Source organism: Artemia franciscana, chromosome 10, assembly GCF_032884065.1.
Source record: "Artemia franciscana chromosome 10, ASM3288406v1, whole genome shotgun sequence".
Taxonomy (NCBI): domain Eukaryota; kingdom Metazoa; phylum Arthropoda; class Branchiopoda; order Anostraca; family Artemiidae; genus Artemia; species Artemia franciscana.
In genome coordinates this window covers 33896555-33915042 of record NC_088872.1, presented here as the reverse complement: position 1 = coordinate 33915042, position 18488 = coordinate 33896555, and the positions used below count along the sequence as shown (strand labels likewise).

The following is an 18488-nucleotide window of genomic DNA, read 5'->3' as shown; positions in this document are numbered from 1 at the left end:
ATTTTTTTAATTTTTTGTCTACTTTTCCATTTGATGAAAGGGGTATATCTATCATCACTGGAAAACCAATTGTCAAAAAGGAAAAATGTGCAATATTAATACAAAATCCTTTGGAACGAGAGCTCAATGTGACCAAAAATGTAGACATGGTGAATTTGCGTAAATTAGTGAATGAAGCTCAATCTGCAAAGAAGTCCTTAAGTAATTTAGGAAGGAATGATAAAACCTTTTGGGGATTGTTGAGTTTTAAATCATCAAACGTGAAAGTGTTAAGGAACAGAACTCCTGTTTGTGTTGAAAATAAAGAAGAAATTAAAACAAAGAAGATAGAAACGGAAATTCGAGAGCTTGATCCAGTAGTTAAAAGTGCACTAGAAAAGATGAAATCTCGAGCGAAATTAAGTACGCAAACAATAAAAACTTCAGATCGCAAACGCACAGTTGTGTGGAAGTATTAGTAATCAACTTCATAATTAAGTGTACAATTCTTATTTATGGGAAACTTTTATCTGTCCTTTTTTCTACAGTCAAGAGTTTCTTGTTGATCCTAATTTTTTTTATATAAAAGAACATTTGCTGAAATATCTTCCTACTGTTTATCAAGCTGAGCTAAAACTTGTTAGGTTGAAGGTTTTTTTTTGTTGTTGTTGTTGTTGTTGTTGTTTTTTTTGTTTGTTTTTTTTTTCATTGGATGTGAAGAAGTTAGTGTGCAACTTTCGAAACTTACTCTTACCGAACAAGTTACCGTTAACTTTGGTAAGTTACTGTAAGTTACCGCATAAGTGGATAAGTTTCAAAAACTCATGAATTTAAAAGAAAATATTCTCTCTTCTCTGACAGATTGATAAGAAAAAACATTATTTTTGCTTCATTTTTATTTTTATTTTCTACTTCGTTTACATGGGGGGAAAAATATAAAAAGTTGTGCTTTAGGCTTCAAATAATTCTGTATAAGAGATAAGCTAGAGCTGCTGCAGCTCCTCCTCCTCCTCATCTGGTGTATCGTCAAACGGTATGTCTGGCAGATCATCTTCCAACAGACCGTCTCCACTATCACGTAGCAGTGAACTACTGATAAACAGACATGATGAATCAATGTTAATAATGGAATGAAATGCAGCATGAGCATCCCTTCCAGCCTTTCACGTTGATTTCCAGGCATTTCTGAAGCTGCACGGCGATGTTCAATTTTTTGGCTATTGAGCGACTGACGGACCATTTGAATTTTGTTCGCTGTTTCATTCTTGATGTGGTTTCTGTGTTAGGTACTAATGTACTAGTAACTAACGTACTGTACTAGTCTAAAACGTGACCAGAGTCCATCGCAGGATGCTAAGGTAACACATATTGTTGAGATTTTTACAGCCACTCCCGTAAGCATCAACTTCGCAAAATAACCAGCCCACCAACAAGCTACCGATTCGACAGCTTTTGCAGTCTCAAAGTACAATGATTGGGAAAATGGGCCACTTTTGGAGATGTACCTAGAGAGTTCTGTGTTCAAGACCCCGACAGAGTCAGCTTCAGATCTTTCGTTAAATGAATCACCATTCTTCCAAAATTGGTGGGAAAATCTGCTAAGCTCATTGATTAGACTTACTGCATCCGCAAACTCATCTTGTGTCAGTGAGTTTGCACCAAAAATTGGATCAATTAGAGTAGCTGCAGCCAGGGTGGGATCATATGCAAATTTCCTCATATTTTCTAGGTGCTTATGGATTTGCCTTTCCTAGACCTTTAATACTGGCAAAAACGGTACAGCCTCCTGGAAATGCCGCTGTAGCAAATTGAAGTACGGGATGACGCACTAAGAAAGAGCTTCTTCTCCTTCAAAGAAGTGGCAGCCAAGTGGAATTGGCTTAAAGAATTTGTGACAGGCTGTTAATTGATCCAGTTTCACATCATCGAAAAGCACTTCTCTGATATCCTGAATACCCTCATTTAAATCACACTTTCTATCGATTTACTTAGACTGTAAAGGTTCCCACGACTCTTTCATGAAGCGCATAGATCGGTAGATAGATCCCCAGCGAGTTTTGGTAGGAGTTCTGGGCTGATAGTTTTGCCAAGAAGTGCAATCGGCTTTTCGTTAACGAAAACTTGAGACGTGACAAATGTAATGACCTTAAAGATATTATTGACACATTGGTCTAAGCTTTTCATAGTATCTCAGACAAGTAGATTCAAAATGTGAGGGGTGCACCCAATGGTTTGATGGTGGAGATATTTTTGCTTCGATAACGAGATAGCAATTTTATTTACACTAGGATTATCAAGGCAAATGGCTTCGATTCCTGTCATTGCATTCCTGTGTCCAGTAATAGTTGGGCACCAAACCTTAGCAACTCGTTCCAGTTCTTCAGCTACAAACTGCTCAGTGTGCCGCTTGTCGCAAGTTTCTACTGATTCAAGGAAGAGCTTTGTCAGGGACAAGGACATAGTTAACAATGGTTTCCTGTCTAATATTTGTCCATCCATCGGAACAAAGAGTTTTGGCTGTTTTGCAGCTCTGAATTTCCAGATAAATGTCAAGCGTGCTTTCAGCAAAGCATCCATCTTGGTACCTGATTTGCACTTTATGATCCGAAATTTCCTTCATAGTGGATGCTCATATCTAGTATTGTAAAATCACCGTAAAATAAAAAACTCGGTAATTAAATTTGATAAAATAGGTAAAAATAAGGTACTCCCTGTAAAATACAGAATATAATTGGTGCTTTAGAGCTGCCCTGTAGCTACAAGACCAGTTGAACATTTCTTTTTAAGCATCACTTGCAGCTTTTACTGAAATTTTTTAATGATTCCGATTTTCCTGGGCTTGAAAAAGATAATGCCCCTTTATATAGAGTTTCACCAATTTAATTAACTGTTTAGTTCATCCCATTGGTAATCTTGTGCCTACGGTAATACCTCAGTAATTGGACAGTGCCCAATTTCGGACATCCATTTAAAAAAATGAATAAAATAAATTAATCAAACTTGCCTTTATTCGGGAGTAAAATTATTAATAATTTTTCTATATTTAAACTTAAGAAATGCTACCCTAACAGCCTTGCATATTTAAATAGCCTCATTCAGCTACATTTCTCATATCGCATACATGTTATTTTCATTTATTTATAAAAGTACCGAATATAGTTAAGAAAGAGCTTTGTAGCACTTTGATGACTTTGATTAACTAAGCACTGGATCATAAATGCGGAACATTCAGTCATTAAGACTGTCTTCATCAGGATTTGCTTGCAAATCTAGTACCACTCCTTCAGACTTAGATTCTGAGTCAAGTGACCATGTCTTTTCCAAAGCCCCCCATCCCTCCTCCTAAACGAAAGTCCTGGATACGACCCTTAGGATTATATATCAATTTCTACCTCCACCCTCTCATAGTCTCTCTCTTGGAGCTAATTCTGCCAAACAAATAGGCCGATATCAATTGTAAGACATACAGGGGAGTTTTAAGCAACAGTCGACTGTTAGCACAAAATCATCTTCCGTGGTGAGGGGTTCGCAACTTTTGCTATTTGCTAGCTGTAATGAGGGGTTTGCAGCTTTTGCGTGTTGGTGTACCTAGTATTTAAGATCCTTACATGTTAACAAATTCAGTGTTTAACCAAAGCGAAGAAACAAAACCAAAGTGTTGCTCTCGCAACTCTGTACTCAGTGAAGCCGAACAATAGTTGCCGCAACACCTCACGTTGCCCATGCAACGTAGATCTAATTTTACATTCATAAGACCCTATATACCAAACTTTCCTTTTAAATACCTTAATTGCATAGTCTTTATAGAAGAAAAACTTGCGTAATAAAGACAGCAAAAAAGAAAACTTTTCCAGGCTACCTTGCACCGAGCAGAATAAAAGCTGGTAGCAATAGCAGTTTAACAACTCTATTGTGCGTTTTTTTTTTTACCCGATACTAACGAATGCAATAAATCATGACAAGTATTTGACAAACATATGCAGTGATGGACGGATAGAGAGTATGGAAAACAGCTTAAGACATTGAGGAAAACTTGGCTAAGATCATAAAATAAGATAAAAATCAAAACGTAGGCAAAAGCCAGCACAAGTATCCATTTGAAAACTAAGGTTCCAAACGAAACATTCAATTTGATTTTGTTGAAATTGACTTGATAAGAGTCGTTTCCCCGATTCGACCGTCTGGGGGCTGGAGGGAGAGGAGAAATTGAAAAAATTTAGGTATTTTCGACTTGCGAATGGGTAATCGGATCTTAATGAAATTTGATATTTAGAGGGACCACGTGTCTCAGAGCTCTTATTTTAAATCCCGACCGTATCCGGTGATATTGGGGGAGTTTGAGGGGGAAACAGGAAATCTTGGAAAACGCTTAGAGCGGAGAGATCGGGATGAAACTTGGTGGGAAGAATAAGAACAAGTCCTAGATACGTGATTGACATAACCTGACTGAATCCGCTCTCTTTGGAGTAGTTGGGGGGCTGATAATTTCTTACGAGAAACTTTTTCAGCAATTTTTAATCCTAACACAAATTGTATTGTTTAATTTAGTTTTGTACCTCCTCAAGTTGATCTGAAATATAAAGCTTAATAGCATTCCCATTTTTTTTTTTTTTTGGAATGGTATTCTTTGACATCTTGGATATATTTACACTGTTTTTGATTTTTTTTTTCAAATTGTAAGAGCATAAATAGTAATAGTAGTAGCTCTGAAAGTTTCGACTTAATACTCCCAGTTGTTCTCGAGATATTGCTGAGGTGTCTCATTGGTAACCGTACACACAGTCCCTTTTGATTTAGTTTTAAAATGTAATGGGTAAATTGATGGGGAGGGTTGACATACCCATTAATCCTAGAGAAATAGTTATTGGACCGTTCTACTTTGCTGAACAGAATGGCTGTCTCAAAATTTTGATTGGATGTTTTTGGCAAGTGAATACGCTTAGGAGGTGGGCAGCTTGCCCTCTAATCACGTTTTACTCTTAAAAATGCACTCGAACTTTTAATTTCCAGTCAAATTAGCTCCTCTAAAATATCAATGATAGTACTAGCTATGATAGAGCTCCTTTAAAAGTTTCAGCGATATTCATACCTATTACAGAGAGGCTATTACAGTTTAAGAAACCAGCCTCATCATCATAACGCTCAAGAAAATATTTTTAAATTTTTCTAATAGAAATTGTGAAAAACTGAAAATGTTTCATTCAAAGAACGATTGGGAAGAGATATATGAAATCGATAAGGTACCAAGTGGATATTTATTGTTTATTCCATTCATGGCATGGATTCATGTTGCGGTACACCGAATGATAAAAAACCTGTCTGTCAAGAAACACTTTCGTTAGGGATGTGATAAAAATTGAGAAATAACCTCTATGTTCTGAAAATAAAATTCTCTTTCCCTGAAAACAATACACTTTATAAGGAATGCTGGGTGACTCTGGACATTGAGAAACGTGAATTAAAATAAACTATTACTATTCGTTTTTTGAATTAAATAATAATAATAAGAGAAATGAATTACTTTCTCCCAAATACTATCACCTCTCCGAACGAAGATTTTCTAAAAAAAAAACGATGCGGATTTAGCTAACAGATTTTGTTTTTATTTTTCAAAAATTGGTTCAAGTATATCTCAGCAAATTAAATGTTAGTGTTTGACCGATGGAGACAACTTTAAATATTAGCATGTTTGATTCAGCTAATGGATTTCATTCAGCAAGATATAATACAGATGCATGAGTTACAAAAAGTATTGAAATCACTTGGTCCCTCCGAAGCCCTTGGATTTGATAGAATGTCAAAAAAAAGCTTTAAAATCAATTTTTCTATTTATTTGTCATGTTTTTCTTTTTCTTTTTATTCATTATTTCATTAAAAAAATCTTTCCTAAAGAACGGAAAAAAAATTCAGTTGATACCTTTACATAAGAAGGGAGATATATGCTACATTATTAGCTTAGGCCGATTTGAGTTTTATCGGTATTTTCTAAACTTTTAAAAAAAATTATGCATGAAAGAATGACAAAATTCATAAATGAAATGGAATTTTTACTGTCTGGCCAATATGGTTTTCAAAAAGGTTATTCCATTACACATGCTGTGTATCATTTTGTTATAAAGATTAAGGAAATTGGGATATTGGACTCATGACTACAGAAATTTTTGCGGATCTTTCAAAAGCTTTTGATGCTATTAGTCATAAGGTATTAGTATCGAAACTGAATAAAATAGTTTTCCTGTTTTTAATGGTGACATGGATAAAATAATATTAGGAAGCTAAAATGCAAATAACAGTTGTCAGATCGTCGACGTCATTAGAAGGAAAAGTGAAATGAGGGGCTTCCCAATGTTTTATCCTAAAACCTGCTTTTCTTGGTATATGTTTTGGAAATAAAAAAATAATTGTAACTAATTGCATAGTAATAACGTATGTCGCTGCTAAAGTTATGTTGTTCAAATCATATAAGGCTGATGGTTTGTTTGATATTATGGAGAACACTTTAGGTCAATTGTCTAGTTATTTGACAATGATCTATCTATACTTAAATATTTCAAAAGCAAAATATCTTTTTTTTCAAATATCCAACATTTTGAAATAAATAAGATGCTTTTATTTGTAAATGTACTGATAGAAATGGTAACTAATTTCAAATACTTTGAAAGACAACGTGGAGACACTTTCCATTAAAACTCCCAGAGGGACAGGTACCTTAGAGAGACTAAAGTATCTTATTCCTCTTGAACGCTCAAAACTTTATATTACACTCTCGTTTTTTAATATTTAGAGTAGGGATTGGCTTTTTGGTTTAATTTCTTTAATTAATATTCACGTAAAATCCAAATAATTCAAAATCGAGCAGTAAAAGCTGTATTTTGAAATAAATACTCTACAAGTGATTCATTCCGTCTGGTAAAACTTTTAAATGTTTCTAAAATATCCAAATCGTGAGTTTGGTTTACTCGTCTAATAATTTATTAGCACCACTTGGGTTAAGGCAACTTAGTATGTTTCATTTAGCTTCAGAGTAACTTTCATACCGAGTAACCTCATCCGAATGTAACTTGCTCATCTCAGAAATACGCTAAACCCTCAGAGGTGCAATGTCAATACGACTTGTAGGTGCAGAGGTGTGGAATACGTTTCCCAACTACATAAAAGATTCAGTTTCACTTAGTTCGTTCCGAAAAAAAAATCTTAAAATATCTTACTGAGCAGATTAAATAGTTGTTAATTTGTTTATATTTTGTTTGCTTTTTGTTTAGTTTATCTGCTTAATGTTCTTTTAATGAGGTATGTGTCACATACGACACGATATCTCGTGAAGTGCTTTATTTCTTGTCTTAAATTCTCGTGTTGGTCGTTTATAGCCTCAGTCCTGTTGGCAATACAGGAATATGTATATGCATTATTCTATTGTGTTAATAAATCAAATCAATCAAAGAAAACTTGAATGTGTCATTTGGGTATATATGGTCTTGGTCTCTTTGTCTGCTTTGTCACTTTGAGTTCAACATGGACTACCCACGGGATTCCTTATGCTTTCGAGAAACTTTTCAACAGTTGACATGAAAAAGAAAACTTAATATCACCCTCAAAAAGTTCATCTATGCTCTTTGAAAACCTAGACAAACTTACACTCTTTGGATTTATTTAAATTGTAAAACCTGAAGTAGTAGTAGTAGTAGCCCCAAAACTTCCAAATTAATACCCCCATTCCATCTCATGTTTTTGAGGTTTCTTATTGAAAACCGTACACAGAGTGCCTTTTGATTTATTTTTAAAGCAATATTCAGTTTCAAAGCATAATGGGCCCATTACGTAATTATAGGGGGAGGGACATATCCAATATCCCTAGAGACATTGTTGCTGGACTGTTCTACTATGCTGAACAAAATAGCTATCTCAAAAATTTTGATTGGATGTTTTTAAAAAATAAAAGGGCTTGGGAGGAGGGCTGATCGCCCTCCTATCTCATTTTACTCTTAAAATGGGCAATAGAGCTTTTAATCTTGAACCAAATTAGCTCCTTTCAAAGTTTCAATAATATTTCTAGCTATTAAAGAGTGGTACTGCCTATGATATTGCTTGTATGACCTTTTGAAAACCCGCATTCATATAGTTTTTTTTTGTTTAATTTAAATTTCCCCTAAACGTTCCCTAAAGGTTTCTCCTTAATACCTTTAGCGTCACTAGTTACAGTAGCTGTAATGGTGGTATTGATTATATTTATATATATATATATATATATATATATATATATATATATATATATATATATATATATATATATATATATATATATATATATATATATATATATATATATATATATATATATATAAGTTGTTTGTTATATATTGTCCTTGGCTGAGAAACAACTGATACTTCCTCTTAACAGCCTGTTTGGGCATAGTGTGTTTCGATTTAATTCCATACGGTTTCAACATTTCTTAAATTTTTCGTCTTAAAAACCTTGGTTTTAGTAGCAGCAGCAGTAGTAGTAGTAGTAGGAGTAGAATTAATAGTAGTAGCCGTATCTTTAATGGTAGCAGCAGTAGTAGAACTAGTAATAATGCAAGCAAGAGTAAAAGCAGTAGCAAGAGGATGCAAATATTTTCTTTCGGTTTTTTCAACATCCCCCACAGCAAGCCCTGTTAGATTCAACTTCACACACCAAACTGTTCATAGGATATTACTGTTACGTCCTTTTGACAACCTTTATACAGGCGACATGTTGTGCTTTAGTTCGCCCCCCCCCCCCCCCAAAAAAAAAATCCTTGAAAATTTTACCCACATACACTTAGGCATAGTTGTAATAGTAGTCATAGCAGTAGTAATTGTATTACCAGTAGTAGTGTTAATAGTAATACTGGTAGTACTAGTAGTAGAAGCAGTATTAACGCATTGCCTTTACAAGTAGTAGTTGAAGCACTAGTAGCAGTAGAGAATGTAGCACTGATAGAATTATTAGTAGTAGCGTGTACATATTGTATGTTTAGTCTGATAATTCTCCCCTTGTAGCATTCTCTGACAGTTTCTACTTAATAATCAAATCAAACCTAGAGATACGCTATTTTGACAATGTGTATGCACTTAGCGTCTTTTAGTTTAGTTCAAATTTCCTTCAGTATTGTAGTTGTAATAATAGCATGGAAGAATTCCCTTTTTCATCATATCCCAAAAGCTCCAAATTAATGTACCTTGTCATTCATGAAAGATTCTCACCTGAATTTCCTTCGTCTTTTTGGAATATAAAGTTCAAACATGCATACTTTCTTCAATAACATATGCTACATGTGAACAACGAACGAATTGCCTAATCTACAGCCCTCGACCTGAAGACTGTGGGGAGGTTGACATCCTGAAAGACGTACTTACTGAACCTTTCTACAATGCTGAACAAAATAGCTCTCATAAAATTTTGATCAGATTTGTTTTGGGGAATGATAAGCTTGTGAGGGAGGGGCTGGTTGCTCTCCATTCACTTTTGACTCTTAAAAAGGGCACTAGATCTTTCGACTTCCATTCAAGTGAGCCCAATCCAATCCGAAGTTTATATGACCATCCGTTTTATGAAAACTTATATGCTCGGGGCATAACTTACAACCCTTGCCCCTGTGCTCTGGAGGGTTGTGTCCACCCTGAAGGTATTGATGTCTGCTCTTTGAGCTATTATGAACAAAATGGCTGTCTCGCAATTTTGATCGAATGTGTTTGTAGAAAAGAGGGTTCCAGGGAGGGGGGCTAGTCGCCCTGACAAACATGGGGGCTAGTCACCCTGGTGGCTATGGGGGTTATCGTCTTCAAAGTCATAATCACTGGAATTTTCAACTACACTGAAAAAAAAACTATATCTAAAAATTTTGATTGGATACATTTGAAGAAATGATAGGTTTAGGGGAGCTGGTTGCCCCTCAATCACTTCCGACAATTAAAAAGGGCACTAGACGTCGCAATTTCAAATCGAATGAGTTCTTTCGAAGTTTCTATGACAACTACTTCTGTATGCAATACCCTGGTCTAAAACCAAAAAAAAGGGGAGGGGGATAGCTGCCTTCTGATTACTTTGAATCTTAAAAAGGGCACTATAACCACTGATTACCAGTCCAATCAGCCCCCTTCGAAGTTTTACGACCACCCTTTCTGTAAAAACCGTACATGCCCTAAGGGCATAGCTCTCAACCCTTGCCTTGAGGGCTTTAGGGAATTCTCAAAGAAATAATTTCCTGGCGCTTCAACTATGCTGAACGAAATTGCTATCTCGAAATTTTGATTGGATATGTTTGGAAAATGATGGGGATGCTCTTCAATTACTTTTGACTATTAAGAAGGGCACTAGTCCTCTCAATTTCCAATCCAATGATCCCCTTTCAAAATTTCTGCAACTCGTTTTATGCTAAGTGCCCTGGTCTTAAACCAAAAAAAAAATAATAATAATAATTATAAAATACATTGTGCCCACATCGCTTTTTTCTTAGGCAGCACTATTACGCTGTCTATAATATTTTAGAAATTACATCCGATGAGTTCGGTCTTAACTTGATAAGTCAGATAATGGATGTTAGAGAATAGGCACTTATAATTATTCTCAACCAAAGCGATCCAACACAAGTTCATTTTTTCAAACAGTTCGTGGTAACGAAATGTAGTAAGGAGCGACCCGGCTCAATAGTGTAGTAAGGAGCGACCCGGCTCAATAGTAACCAAAACTCTAAAAAATTGAATTTTGATATCAATAGCTGCATCAAAAGAATCGCATTTTAATGCTAATTTTAAATATATAAGTTTCATCAAGTTTAGTCTTACCCATCAAAAGTTACGAGCCTGAGAAAATTTGCCTTATTTAGGAAAATAGGGGGAAACAACCCCTAAAAGTCATAGGATCTTAACGAAAATGACAACATCAGATCAGCGTGTCAGAGAACCCTACTGTAGAAGTTTCAAGCTCCTTTCTACAAAAATATGGAATTTTGTATTTTTTGCCAGAAGACAAATCATGGGTGCGTGTTTTTTTTTTTCTTCTTTTCTTTTCCCCAGGGGTCATCGTATCGACCAAGTGGTCCTAGAATGTCGCAAGAGGGCTCATTCTAATGGAAATGAAAAGTTCTAGTGCCCTTTTTAAGTGACCAAAAAATTGAGGGCATCTAGGCCCCCTCCCACGCTCATTTTTTCCCAAAGTCAACGGATCAAAATTTTGAGATAGCCAATTTTGTTCAGCATAGTCGAAAACCATAATAACTATGTCTTTGGGGATGACTTACTCCCCCACAATCCCTGGGGGAGGGGCTGCAAGTTACAAACTTTGACCTGTGTTACATATTGTAATGGTTATTGGGAAGTGTACAGACGTTTTCAGGGGGATTTAATTTTGTTTGGGGGTGGGGTTGAGGAGAGGGAGCTATGTTGGAGGATCTTTCCTTGGAGAATCTGTCATGGGGGAAGAAAAATTCAATGACAAGGGCGCAGGATTCTCTAGCATTACTATAAGAAACAATGAAAAATAAACATGAAAACGTTTTTCAAATGAAAGGAAGAAGTAGCATTGAAACTTAAAACGAACACAGATTATTACGCGTATGAGGGGTTCTAAAAATACTTTAGCATAAAGAGCAAGGTATTTAGGAGGAGATAAATACCTTGCTCTTTATGCTAAAGTATTTTTAGTAATTTCAACTATTTATTCTACGGCCTTTCTGATTCAGGGGTCATTCTTAAAGAATCGGACAAAACTTACGATTTAGTGTAAAGAGCGAGGGTATTAACGAGGGTACAAACCCCCTCGTATACATAATAAAAATATAAAGTTATGAAAGTTTGTTACGTAAGTTAATTCTTAAGTTACGTATATTTTTTACTAATAAAAACGTTCGTTAAAAATTAAAAGTCCTAGTTGCCTTTTTAAGTAACCGAAAAATTCGAGGGCAACTAGGCCTCCTTCTCCACCCCTTATTCTCAAAATCGTCTGATCAAAACTAAGAGAAAGCCATTTAGCCAAAAAAAGAATTAATATACAAATTTCATTTTAATAATTTATGTGCGGAGAGCCAAACCAAACATGCATTCATTCAAAAACGTTCAGAAATTAAATAAAAAAAAAACTAATTTTTTTAGCTGAAAGTAAGGAGCGACATTAAAACTTAAAACGAACAGAAATTACTCCGTATATGAAATGAGTTGTCCCCTCCGCAATCCCTCACTCTTTACGCTAAAATTTGACTCTTTGCCACAATTCTACTTTTTAAAACAATTAAAAGTTTTAGCGTAAAGAGCGAGGGATTGCGGAGGGGATAACTCATTTCATATACGGAGTAATTTCTGTTCGTTTTAAGTTTTAATGTCGCTCCTTACTTTCAGCTAAAAAAATTAGTTTTTATGGCACTTGGTATTAACCAAGTGACATATAGCAGACGCCAATTCTGTCGGTCTGTCTGTCGGTCCCGGTTTTGCTACTTTAGGCACTTCCAGGTAAGCTAGGACGATGAAATTTGGCAAGCGTATCAGGAACCGGACAGATTAAATTAGAAATAGTCGTTTTCCGATTTGACCATCTGGGGGGGGAGTGGGGGCCCGGTTAATTCGCAAAAATAGAAAAAATGAAGTATTTTAACTTATCAGCGGGTGATTGGATCTTAATGAAATTTGATGTTTGGAATGATATTGTGTCTCAGAGCTCTTATTTAAATCCCGACCGGATCTGATGACATTGGGGGAGTTGGATGGGGAAAACCTAAAGTCCCGGTTTTCTACTTTAGGCACTTCCAGGTAAGCTAGGACGATTAAAAATTTGGCAAGCGTATCAGGGACCAGAACAGATTAAATTAGAAATAGTCGTTTTCCCTATTTGACCATCTGGGGGGGGGGGAGTGGGGGCCGGTTAATTCGGAATAAAATAGAAAAAATTAAGTATTTTTAATTTATGAGCGGGTGATTGGATCTTAATGAAATTTGATGTTTGGAATGATATTGTGTCTCAGAGCTCTTATTTTAAATCCCGACTGGGTCTGATGACATTGGGGGGAGTTGGAGGGGGGAAACCTAAAATCTTGGAAAACACTTAGAGTGGAGTGATTGGGATGAAACTTGATGGGAAAAATATGCGCAAGTCCCAGATACATGATTGACATAATCGGAACTGATTTGCTCTCTTTGGGGTAGTTGGGGGGGGTGGGAGTAATTCTTAAAAATTAGAAAAATGAGGTATTTTCAACTCACGAACGGTGATCGGATCTCAATGAAATTTGATGTTTAGAAGGATATCGTCTCTTAGAGCTCTTATTTTAAATCCCGACCGGATCTGGTGATGGGGGCGGGAGTTGGGAGGGGGAAACCTAAAACTTGGAAAACACTTAGAGTGGAGGGATCGGGATGAAACATGGTGGGAAAAATAAACACAAGTCCTAGATAGATGATTGACATAAACGGAACGGATCCGCTCTCTTTTCGGTAGTTGGGGGGGGGGGTATTTCTGAAAATTAAAAAATGAGGTATTTTTAACTTACGAACGGGTGATCGGATCTCAATGAAATTTGATATTTAGAAGGATATCCTGGCTCAGAGCTCTTATTTTAAACCCGACCGGATCTGGTGACATTGGGGGGGGGGGAGTTGGGAGGGAGAAACCTAAAAATTGGAAAACACTTAGAGTGGAGGGATCGGGATTAAACTTGGTGGAAAAAAACACGAGTCCTAGATACATGATTGACATAACCAGAACGGATCCTCTCTCTTTGGGGTAGTTAGGGGGGGGGGTTAATTCTGAAAAATTAGAAAAAATGAGGTATTTTTAACTTACGAACGGGTGATTGGATCTCCATGAAATTTGATTTTTAGAAGGATATCGTGTCTCAAAGCTCTTATTTTAAATCCTGACCGGATCAGTTGACATTAGGGGAAGTTTGGGGTGGGAAAACCTAAAATGATGGGAAACGCTTAGATTGGAGGGATTGGGATGAAACTTGGTTGGAAAAATAAGCAGAAGTCTTGCATACGTGATTTACATAATTGGAACGGATCCGCTCAATTGTGGGGGGGGGGGGGGTAATTCTGAAAAATAAGAAAAGTGACGTCTTTTTAACTTACGAAGGAGTGATCGGATCTTCATGAAAATTCATATTTAGAAGGACCTCGTAACTCCGATATCTTATTTTAAATCTCAACCGGATCAAACGTAATTGGGGGGGGGGCAGTTGGGGGGACCGGAAATCTTAGAAAATGCTTAAAGCGGTGAAATCAGGATGAAACTGGATGGGAAGAATAGAAACCTGTCTAAGATACGTGACTGACATAACTGGACCGGATCTGCTCTCTTTGGTGGAATTGGGGGGGGGGGAGGGGGTAATATTGAAAATTGAGGTATTTGTAACTTACGAAAGGGTGACCAGATCTTAATGAAATTTGAAATTTAGAAGGATCTTGTGCTTTAAAGTTCTAATTTCAAATTCCGACCAGATCCTTTGACATTCGGGGGAGTTGGAGGGGGAACCGGAATTCTTGGAAAACATGAAAATTGGAGTATTTATATCTTACGAATAGATGATCGGATCGTAATGAATTTGATTTTTAGAAGGAATTCATGTCTCAGAGCTCTATTTCAATCACGACCAGATCTTTTGACATTGTGGGGATTTGGAGGGGGAAACCTTGGAAAAACACTTGGAGTGTAGGAATCGGGATGAAGCTTGGTGGATAGAATAAACAAATGTCCTTGATACGTGATTGACAGAATCGTACTGGATTCGCTCTCTTTGGGGAGTTTGGGGGGAGGGGTTCAGTGATTTGGCGAGTTTGGTGCTTCTGGACGTGCTAGGGCGATGAAAATTGGTTGGCGTGTCAGGGAGCTGCACAATTTGACTTGATAAAGTCGTTTTCCCCAGATTCGACCATCTGGGGGGCAAAAGGGAGAGGAAAAATTAGAAAAAATTAGGTATTTATAACTTACGAGTGGGTGATCGGATTTTAATATTTTTGATATTTAGAAGGACTTTGTGACTCAGAGCTCTTATTTTAAATCTGGACCGGCATTAAGCCTCTTATTTTCCTTTTTAAATCAATCTATTGATTCATAGAATTTTTGTTAGAGCTCATACCATATGATCTCTTGGCTCTTAGCTCTTCTCGCCTCATCACAAGTGCCATATGAGCTCTTAGCTCTTGTTTTACGAAACTAGAGCACAGATTGCATTTTTCGTTTCTGTAGTTTTGGCTAGATTTCAGCATGAATTTTAAATGTCCACTCACACGGATAGGGACTTAGATAGTAAGAGTACAAACTCCCATTTTCACTGCTTTTAAAGAACTCTATAGGCCAGTGAATGGTCGAAAATATATTTTAGCTTAAGATATTCCTAGTTAAGTAAGGGGTAAGACTGTAATGGCTAAGAATAGGGTAAGATTCTGCAGCAGTAAATAGGTTAGCCTAAGCTATTGAGCATTACACATTACTTAGCTAGTTTTAGACAGATGTTAAATGATTTGTCCCATTACTTTCTTTCCGAATATATTAATCATTTGAATTATAATCACCCCACCCCCTGACAGACAAACAGGCCTATAGGCTAGGTGTAAGCCTAGAACAGTGGCTATTGGGAAGGAAACATAGTTGGTAAATTTTTTGTTGTTCATTTTTTTGACTTATAAATGAAGTGAGCATACCACTCAATGCCTTTTTTTAAGCTCTTTATGAATATAATAATTGCTTCTACTGCAAACTCAAATTTAAGCCCTTTTTGAGCTCTTGTAAACAACCAAAATATTTCATGTCCCTTTGAAAACCTGTATGCTTATAGTTTTTTTGTTTAACTTAAAGTCCTCCAGAATGTTCCTTAAAATTTTCACCTTAATACCCATATTATCCTTAGTTGCAGCAATCATAGTAGTAGTATTAGTAGTGTCCATACAGTGTCTTTTGGTTTGTTACCACTACCACTTAGCATCAGTGGTAGCAATAGTTATAGTAGTAGTAGTGGTATTAGTAGCAATATGCACATAGCACCTTAAGTTATTTTCAACATCCCTCTCAACACATGCTGAAAATTTCAACTTAATACTATAAACTGTTCTTGAGGCATTCCTGATAAGGCCTCTTGACAAACTTTATGCAGCTGGTATGTTTTGGTTTTCAAAACCCTTTCAACATTTCCCAAAATTTTTGCCTTAATACCCTTAACTTTAGTAGCAGTAGTGGTACTGGTACCTGTTGTATTAGCAGTATCAGTGGAAATACTAGTAGTATCCTTAGCTTTAGTAGCAGCACTAGTAGTAACCCCCCCCCCCACACACACACACCTCCCACAACAAGCCCTGTTAGTTTCAACTGTACACGCCAAGCTGTTCCTTGGGTAATGCTGACACACCCTCTTGACAGCCTGCATGCAAATGGCATGTTGTGACTCAATTCATCTTCCCCCTTCAATATTCCCTGAAAATTTCACCTTCATACACTTACCCGTAGTTGTAATAGCAGTCACAGTGGTAGTACTAGGAGTACTAGTTGTTGGACTAGTAGAAGTATTAACAGTAATACCACTAGTGCTAGTAGCAGCACTAATATTAACATATTGCCTTTTGTTCACTTGAATATCCCCCCTCATCAAGCCCTAGGAGTTTCAAATTAATACAACTAGCCATTGCTATGTCATTGCCAGTATGCTCTTTAGATAACCTGTATGTTCATAGTGTGTTTTAATTTAGTTGAGGTTCCCCATCTGCACTTCCTGAAATATTCATTTTAATACTCTTAGCTTTGGTAGTAGGTACAATAGAAGTAGTACTTGGAGTAGTTGTGGCTGTAGTATTAGTAGTAGCATGCACATATTGTCTTTTGGCCAATTGATGTTTCCCTTTGAGCATTCCATGAAAGTTCCTGATATATACCCCTTTGATAATCTGCATGGACATAGTGTGTTTTGATTTTATTCAAATTTCTCATTGTCAACCCTTGGCTTTAATAGTACTAGTATCTTAGTAGTGGTGGTAGTAGTAGTAGCAGTAGTAGTGTTGTATTACTAGAAGATCTAAATTTGGTGATGAAACTAATGAAGTCAACATGAATTTTTTTTTTAAATAGGGCAAAAAGTATTTGAATGTTTCCTACCTTCCTTAAACTTTCCCATAGCATATGTGCAGGATATGTGTGTAAGCAATCTTGGAATCTTGTTAAAGCCATGTTGAGGTGCTAAAAGTCAATTAGTTTTATTGAGAGAGAAGGCTGAATTCAGCATTTTTTAGGTACCTGCCTCCTCTTAAGAAGACTGAAAATATACATATATGTACCTGGTATAATTAAACATTCCAGTTTATTCAATAATTAAACAATCCTAATTTTTTTGAGCAAACATTCCCTCCTGAGGGAATTTTACAAGAATGTATAATCATTGAATCTACAAGGAAAAGAGGTTGGCATGATTTTTGAAGCGAAAATGCTTAAAATTTCGTTCCTATAAAAGTTTTAAGCACTTAGAAGTTGAAATGAAAACATTTGAGCCTTTGGGTAAAAGTCAAGGTTCTTCAAGATCTTCTTATGCTCATTTTCCTTTGTAGATTCTAAATACAACTTATTCAAGATATAAAACCTTGAAATGAAAAATAATCTGTATTTCTCCTTTTTAGATGTAACAAAAGCTGTTTTAAAGCTAATTGATCGTTCAGGCTCTTTGAAAAGATTGCAAGTAACTACTGCTAAGGAACTGGAGGCAAGTATAAATTTTTTTTACGTATACTTTTATTTCTACAGATCAATTACTGTTATTCTCCGAACAGTGATCTGGATAGACGAGAATGCTTGATTGGAAAGCTAATAGCAAATATAAATCAAGAACTCACTTACTTAAAGTTTGTAGGTACTGAAACTTTATAGGCTATTTGATGTATATTTGTGTTCGAAAAGCATCATCGTTTTGTTTTGAAATTATACCATCTCTATCCAAGTATAAGGTACATATTTCCCAGGGCCAGTTGACCGAATAGTAAGGATAACATAAACGATTTCTTAAATATTTAGCTGTGAAATATTGGTAAAAGAATATACTTGTTAGTGGGCACGTTGATAAGTATTGGCAGCAGCAGGCCCAGATTTGCAATCAAAAAGCTCAGAAGCCTCAAATACCACATTTGATGGGAAAAAATGTTCGTTTGTGAAGCATTTACTTTGTATATTTTGATTCTGGGCTTATGCAGTGCAATCTTAACATCACTTTTTTAACCAAAAAGCTCAAAGACCCTATAATATGAATTTTCTTAGAAATCAAACGCCATTTGTGAATATGGTATTTAGTATGAGTGTTTAATATGCAATTAACTATGGGAAACAAGTTTTTTTTTTCCAATGAAAGTGAAAAAGTGACCCTAAGTTTGGAACAAAAATTCAAACAGCTCAATGTAATGAGCTGATCAAATAGTTTGTAGTAACTAACAGTCAGTAAAGGACAACCCCCAGCAACAGTAACCGTAACTCCAGAAAACAAGAGTTTAGAAACAATTTAACGTCAAATGGATTTCCATTTTATAATGGC

At 36.1% G+C, this 18488-nt stretch overlaps 1 protein-coding gene across 2 annotated transcripts in view; it reads left to right on the top strand.

Moving 5' to 3' along the window:
* Nucleotides 1-15137: 15137 nt before the first annotated feature.
* Nucleotides 15138-18488, top strand: part of LOC136032108 (transmembrane protein 199-like) — a 39490-nt gene continuing 36139 nt past the window's right edge. The window contains exons 1-2 of one of the 2 annotated variants that reach the window (XM_065712268.1): nucleotides 15138-15235; nucleotides 17587-17669. The gene's annotated coding sequence lies outside the window, so the exon portion shown is untranslated. Of the gene's footprint in view, nucleotides 15236-15346; nucleotides 15365-17586; nucleotides 17670-18488 lie in introns of those variants that run through there. The other variant, XM_065712269.1, reaches the window with a different exon arrangement.